General features: G+C 36.0%; 1 pseudogene; it reads right to left on the reverse strand.

The window, feature by feature from the left end:
• Positions 1 to 318: 318 nt before the first annotated feature.
• On the reverse strand, positions 319 to 5,452 carry LOC105520249 (annotated as a pseudogene).
• Positions 5,453 to 6,858: the final 1,406 nt, after the last annotated feature.

Raw genomic sequence — 6,858 nt, forward strand, 5'->3', positions numbered from 1 at the left:
TGGGGATAATAATACTTTTGCAGAGTAAGGACATTATGTAAATATAAAATGCCCATATGTCATTCTTATTATGGCCATAACTATGGTACACTCCACAAGTAAAGGAAAATATTAGGTTGATACAAAATTAATTACTGTTTTTGCCATTAAAACTAATATTAGAGAATTTATAGGAAAGTCATTTCCCTTTGATATACTTTGCTATTCACTAGAGCACTCTTGTGTCCAATTTTCTATACAGAAAATGCCTTTTCTCTCCATCTCCACCTGTCCAAAAGCTTCCTATCCCCACAGAGTCATCTTTTAATTATCTGTTTCTTAAAAAGCTGTCAGATTTCCATTTCCTTGGGAGATATTTTCACCAGTTTGTTTTTTGATTCCATAGGTTAAGCTTCTTAAGAATTTCATACATATTAGAGAGATTGCCTTCATTGCTTTCTCATCTTTTCAAAAGGACACAGGCAGACTTACTAGACTAAAGCCAACGTCTTTAAAGGCATGCAACAAGAATATCCCCACAATGATGCAAAGAAGCCACTCAAAGTACCAGTAGCGTCATCAACAGGCATAACTTGCCACTCCTTAAAAAGGATAGCTGAACAAGTTCAAACTGATGTTGTAAAGATTGCATAATACATTGGAGTCACAATGGAAGTGTTGAATATATCCAGGGCCCTATTTAGGTAATTAAGCTGTGTGCTCACACAGACGACGATGCTCAGCAGCAGAACCCAGGCCAGGGGATGCCGCAGCCAGGCTTTCCAGCAAAAAGCTCCTTGCCTATCCCTCATTTTCAAATGCAAATGTCACCTCCACTTTAGTGGCTTTAGAGCTTTCTGCCTCCCTTAAGCCTCCGTGACTCTTGGAGCTCTTACGGTGCTTCTCACTTCCTACCTAATACTAGAAAGATATTTAAGAACCAAACTTGTATACTTCTGTAACTTTAAGAGGCTTTTCCAACTCTTTCCTTTTCATCTTCACTTGGCACCGAAAGTGGTATCATTCACATGGTAGACATTATGTCAATGTTACATGAATGCAAAGATAATCATTTCTGGGAAGAGAGAGCAGGAAAAAGCTGCAGGAGGGGAGTCCCTTCAGCTGGGCTTGAGAAATGGGTAACATTTGGATGGGCAGTGATGGAGAGGGGACAATTCAGCACTTGCTGGGGTGCACAGTGCAGGAGTCTCCATTATTCAGGGCAAAGCACTAAGCAAGGATGTGGTGAGGGAAAAGGTGTATGATGAGGGAAAAGGGGTCCTGTGGAGAAAACTGGGAGGAAAACACTTTTGGTCAGCTGGGAAAAATGAGAGTCAAACGTGAGGGTCTGGAATAAAGTTTGTCATCTATAGTCAAGTTCAAATCTTGCAGGCATGTGCAGGATAGACTGTGTGGAAGGAGAAAAGATTGGAGGCCTATCTTGGTATACTATGTTTTTACGAAGTAATGTGGGCTGAACCACATTGGTGTGATAAAAATTAAAATGATAGGAAATGGGCTAGTGCTCGTGTGACATTTAATAGGAGTTGGTAGGTGATTGCTTGGGGGATGAGAAAAGACTGGAGAAGTTGAAGTGAGGATGATTGTGCCATTAGGAGAAATAGAAAATTTTCTGGAAGACGTTTGTTCTGTGGAAGGTGATGATTTCTGTCTCCAATAGGTTGATTTTGAAGTCATCATGGTAGAAATCAAAAAGGTGATGGGATCTTGGGAGAGAAATCAGTGCTCAGGTGGAAGTTTTGAAAATCTTTTGTATTGACATTATGGTTGAATGGCAGACAGTCTCAATTCAGACACCTGATTCTCATGGGAGGTGTGTCTGGGAGTGGATTGCCAGTCGGTGGAATAAAGTGGGAGAAGCTTAAACCATTTGTGATTATTCTTGGATCTTGTTCAAGCCTTTCTGTATTTCTTTAGCACCTATATGCTGAGGGTGCTAAACCTGGACTTACACATCTTTATAAAGTCCACATGAAAAAAAAAAAAACAGGAAAAAAGTTTCTTTCAACTTGGATGGAACTAACAGGGCTACCGAGAGTCAGAAATTATCCTCAATTCCCTTAAGCCTTAGCTTCCAGAACTTACGTCTTCCACATTTGAGGAAGGTGTATTACTTTTGGGGTATTAGTATTAAACATTTATAATATAACTCTCAATTTAAAAACAAATTCCCTTTCTCACTTTGGTTTTCTCCAGGAAAACACTCCTTAGGCATATTCATGGGTGAAGTTCTCTTGATAAGCTGTAGCTTCACCAGAAATTTGCCTGAGTAGTCCCCAACTCTAATATTGAATAGTTAGTCCCTGCTGACTCTTATAAATCATGCCTTTAATGCATAAAACTGTTTTTGGTGGTTTTGTTTTAACCTTGTATTCATAAATGAAATAGTACTCAAAATAAAGTCTAATAAAAAAGAATGTGAATTGGGAACTAATGCTTGACTTTTGAGCAAGTATTCTTTTTATTAATGATTGAGAGAATGCTTAGTGATTTTAGTTTACCAACATTGAGGACAGTCATTAAAAGACAAAAATGAAATATTGAGTTCATATTGTCCCAATCATGTTACTATGTCATTTTTTCTGTTTTTGTTTATTTGGTGCATTCAAAAATTTTATTTTTCTCTAAGAAATGCCCTAATCAAATCTTTTTCTGAGACAAAAATAATTTTTAGATACTATCAAACACAAGTAGAATTCACATTTATTTTATTTTGTTGTAGAAAGGTTTTTATTTGCTTATTTATTTTCTTCAAAGAATTTGAGGCTACTAGGTCAAATTTAAAGACTTCTTTTCTTTTCTCTCTCTCTCCCTCCTTTCTTTTTCTTTATTTTTTCTGAAGACTTGGGAGTGTCTGGACTATCTATGTGAGAAGTAGGACCAGATGCTTTTGGAGTTGCTCATATACTCTGAGGGGAAGAGGAAAAGTTCTTCATTTGAATAATTTGGTCCTTGCTCCTTTAATCAATTCAGCGTGTAATTGTGGGCTCACTTGAGAACAGTAGATTATTTATTTTGACAAAACAGTGGTCTGTAGGAAGCATACAATACTTCCTCTGCCTTTTTAACACTTTAGGTCAAGAGATCTATGGTTTGGTAAGGTCCTTGACCTGGGAGTTAGTGACCTGGGGTCAGTTCTGACCTAGACGCATCTGAAGACCCCAAAGGAGAAGATTCTCTTTCTCTGCCTCTGTAAGTTGAAGTGGGAGGATTCAATGATCTATGATCCTTTTTATTTTTACTTTTAAAGATTCTTTGAAGGTATGGTTTCCAGGATAGCTGGAACTTTTCAAAATGACTCTCTTCCTTCCTCCCTCCCTCTTTCCCTCCCTTCCTTCCTTCCCCTTCCTTCCTTCTTTTCTCTTTTTTCTTTTCCTTTCCTTTTCTATTCTTTTCTTTTTGATTAAAGCAACAGCTCAGAGCTCATTCTGAGGAAAGAGGAAAGACCCTGGCTAGATATTCCCAGGGAAAGCAAGTTTCAGAGCGTACTCAGAAATCTGTATGGACAAAGCAGCTTGACCCATGTCATTGTAAACCTTGCTAAAATGTATTAAGGAGAGGGAAATGATCAGCCAGGAAGATCCTTCTAGATTTATTTCTTAGTGCTTACATTAAAATGTGCATTTTAAACTTGATATTAACATTCAGAATCTAGATTCATACCTGGCAAAGAATATTGCCACAATTAGCTAGTTATTTTCATATTAGAGAGATGAAAAATTTCTTCTCTTAGGGTTTGCTGTTTTTACAGATGCAGCTACTGGAAATTTGAAATGGGTCAAACTGCTTTTAACCTGGCTACCATTGCTCAATTTTATCAATTCTTCATTTTGTATTAGCAGAAAATCTGTTTCATGACTTCAATATATAAAAGAACACAAAGCAGCCTGAAGCAGATAAATATTGAACTAGTCAAACACACATGCTGCTGAGAATTAGAATAACTTGTATTTTTGCTCTGGGACTAGGCCGGGAGAATATTGAGGCTATTCATACCTAACTCACCTTTCTCAATCTATTTCACCTGCTTCCATTTTTTTTTTTTTTTTGTTTAGTAAACATCTGCTTTCTGTTAGAGTGTTTTATCCCCTTAACCTTCATAAATGACAATTAAGTCCATCTAGTCTGTCAATAGCATGTCATTTATTTGTTGCTACAGCTGAGCCTGACCTTCATTGATTTTATTGGAGTAATTTGCTGGAAATGATTTTTTAATGTTAGATTTATTGCCCAGGCACTTCATTGTCAGATAATTGAAGTAAATTGTATTTTTTTTCAAATCAAATGCAAGAAGTGCAGGAAAGAGATATACGTTATTTTGAATAATTGTTTCCTATTGGGAAATATTGTTATTGGGGTAGAGAGACATTAAATGTGATGTCATACACTTTTCAAGTTTGCAAACATAGATTGTTTTTGAGTCATGCACATTTCTCTCCTTTTTTGGCTTTTCCTTAAGGATAGCTGAGGTAGAAATAGGAATTGGTAATGAATTACAATCAAAAATGATGTTGCAAATTAGATTTGATATATACATAAATCGATCAAGTAGCTACAACACCACCTCTTACATAAAGTGCCTTGCTATTTTGATTTAACTGCAGGTTAAATTAAAAATATGCTGATGTTGCATAGTTAATCTTAGCTTTTACAAGGTATCATCTTATTCCCTCAGTATCAGTGTTAGCAAGGCTTTTTTATGTTGTGCGTTTGGTTCTCCAAAAATTTTGATTGTCTGCCCAGATGATAATTGTCTTTCAGTCCCTAAATGAGACTGTATTGGTATGTGTTTATTCCGGTGGTGTTGTACTATGTTTTTATACAGTAGAGGAGATATTGAGCGATGTATTTTACATTTGGAAAAGTGTTGTGAATATTTGACTTTTTCCTTGCTGTGCTGTTGTGTCCCGGTGTTAGGAGGGACATGTCAGGAAAGGTTTGACAGCAAAGCTGCTGCTCTTGTTATTCAGAAAAAGGACTTGGTTTGACATAAAGGAGATCAACCTTTGAACTCCACTTTAGATACTAGCAAATGAAACATGCTACTATTCACACTCTAAATGCTCATGCATTTTTGAGTAGGAAGTTTTCCAACATATTGAAACTAGTTAAGGAAAAGTAGACAGAATTTGAGTCTTATTGTTTGAATGAACTTGTTGGTTTTTCTTTTTTTCTCCTGTGTGAGCAGAATCAAAGAAAGTCATCATGTAATCAAAGGCAGAAAGAACACTGGATCAAAATTCTCTAGAAATCTGTTCTAATGGCTGCAATTTCTCTATGCATTCATAATTGTTTCGAAGCCCCAAAAAAGTAAAAATTGTAATTTTTAAGGGTTTAAAAAAACATTTTATATAGTTTAAAGATTTTTGGAAATAATAGCCTTGTTGTCAGTTTATAAGCTAAAACTATAACAGTATGAATGGACATTGGTGATGCAGTGGTTCTCACTCATGTTGCCGATGACTTCCTCTCCCGCTGTATTCTTTAACGTGAACTTCATATCAGTTTTAATGAAGAACAGATAGATTATCACATCCCCAGGTTTTTAAAAATTCAAACTTGCTGCATCTGGAAAGGCAGTTATACATAGGCTTAGGAATGATTGTTCCAAATAATATTCCTGGAATAAAGTTCAGTAAAAGTAGAGTCTGCTTACAAATTAGGAGTCTGATGTAGTAATTTCAGAGTAAAGACGGTAAGCAGCCAATAGTGTCCTTCTCAATAGAGTGGACCCTGAGATTCAATTTGAACAGAAATTGTGGGGAGAAAGGGCTGCAAAGACTTGAGGGAAAAACTTCTCGCTTTTAAATTGTCACGTCTCTTTTCTGTCTCTGTTCCTGTCACTATTATTGATATAAAGAATCCATCAACATATTTTTATGGGTGATTAAGAAAGGCTGACCTTTCTTTTGCAGGTACAAATAGGTAGTTCTTCAGAGGCTGTTACTGAATGACAAGATAATTCTATCCATTTAATATTGAAGTGATGTTGATAGTATCATTCTTCTGGAGTTGGAAACAGGACAGTGTAGAGGCCTTTTCTGCTTCAGCCTGTTCTGCCCTGGGTGATGGATTTTTCCTCTGACTAATCGCTGTCACATTAACCCGCACTATTTCATCCTTCAGAGCTGTCAAGATAATGACGATAATCCAAGTGGCTCATTGTAGGTAAAGGAAATTATATGAGCAAAGTAATATCATAAAACAGTGTTTAAATATTTTAATTTCATTTGTCAGGGCTGCCCCAACACTTCATTACACATATAACCATCTCTCATCAGTGGAATTAGTGCATTATTCATTACTGTTAATTATTTTCACATAATGGCTGCCCTGATATATTTAACCTCCACATTATATCTCAGATAATGGGTCTGTAAAATTGAATTGTGTGAAGAGTGGAGTTCTAAAGCTCATTTGCAGAACATCAAAGAACAAAGAAGAGGAAAAGAATTTTAAATGGGACATTTTGTGCAGCTGGGGCCAAACATTTGTTTCTGTCTGATTTGCATACAGAAAATAGGTGGTGTAGAAGTAGCTTAACACTATATAGGCTGTCTGCTCCTATTACGCAACCAATTAGGATTTGTTAATATCACACATGTCAGAAGCAACTTGAGAATTATAATATGGAAAATGAAATAGTTCAGAGGATACATAATATATACAAAATGTAATTTCCTTTTTGAGACAATTGTAATGGGCAAAAAAGAAGAGAGAGAGAGAGAGAAGGAAAGGATACTATCAAATTTTAGATTAATTATTTATTTTTATGAATGACTTTAATAATAGACACTAAGTTTTGAAAAGTAGTAAAACCTAAGAATAACCATAAAAGTTCACTTAGCTTTTAGTCAC

The sequence above is a fragment of the Colobus angolensis genome, unplaced genomic scaffold, assembly GCF_000951035.1.
Source record: "Colobus angolensis palliatus isolate OR3802 unplaced genomic scaffold, Cang.pa_1.0 Scaffold374, whole genome shotgun sequence".
Lineage (NCBI taxonomy): Eukaryota > Metazoa > Chordata > Mammalia > Primates > Cercopithecidae > Colobus > Colobus angolensis.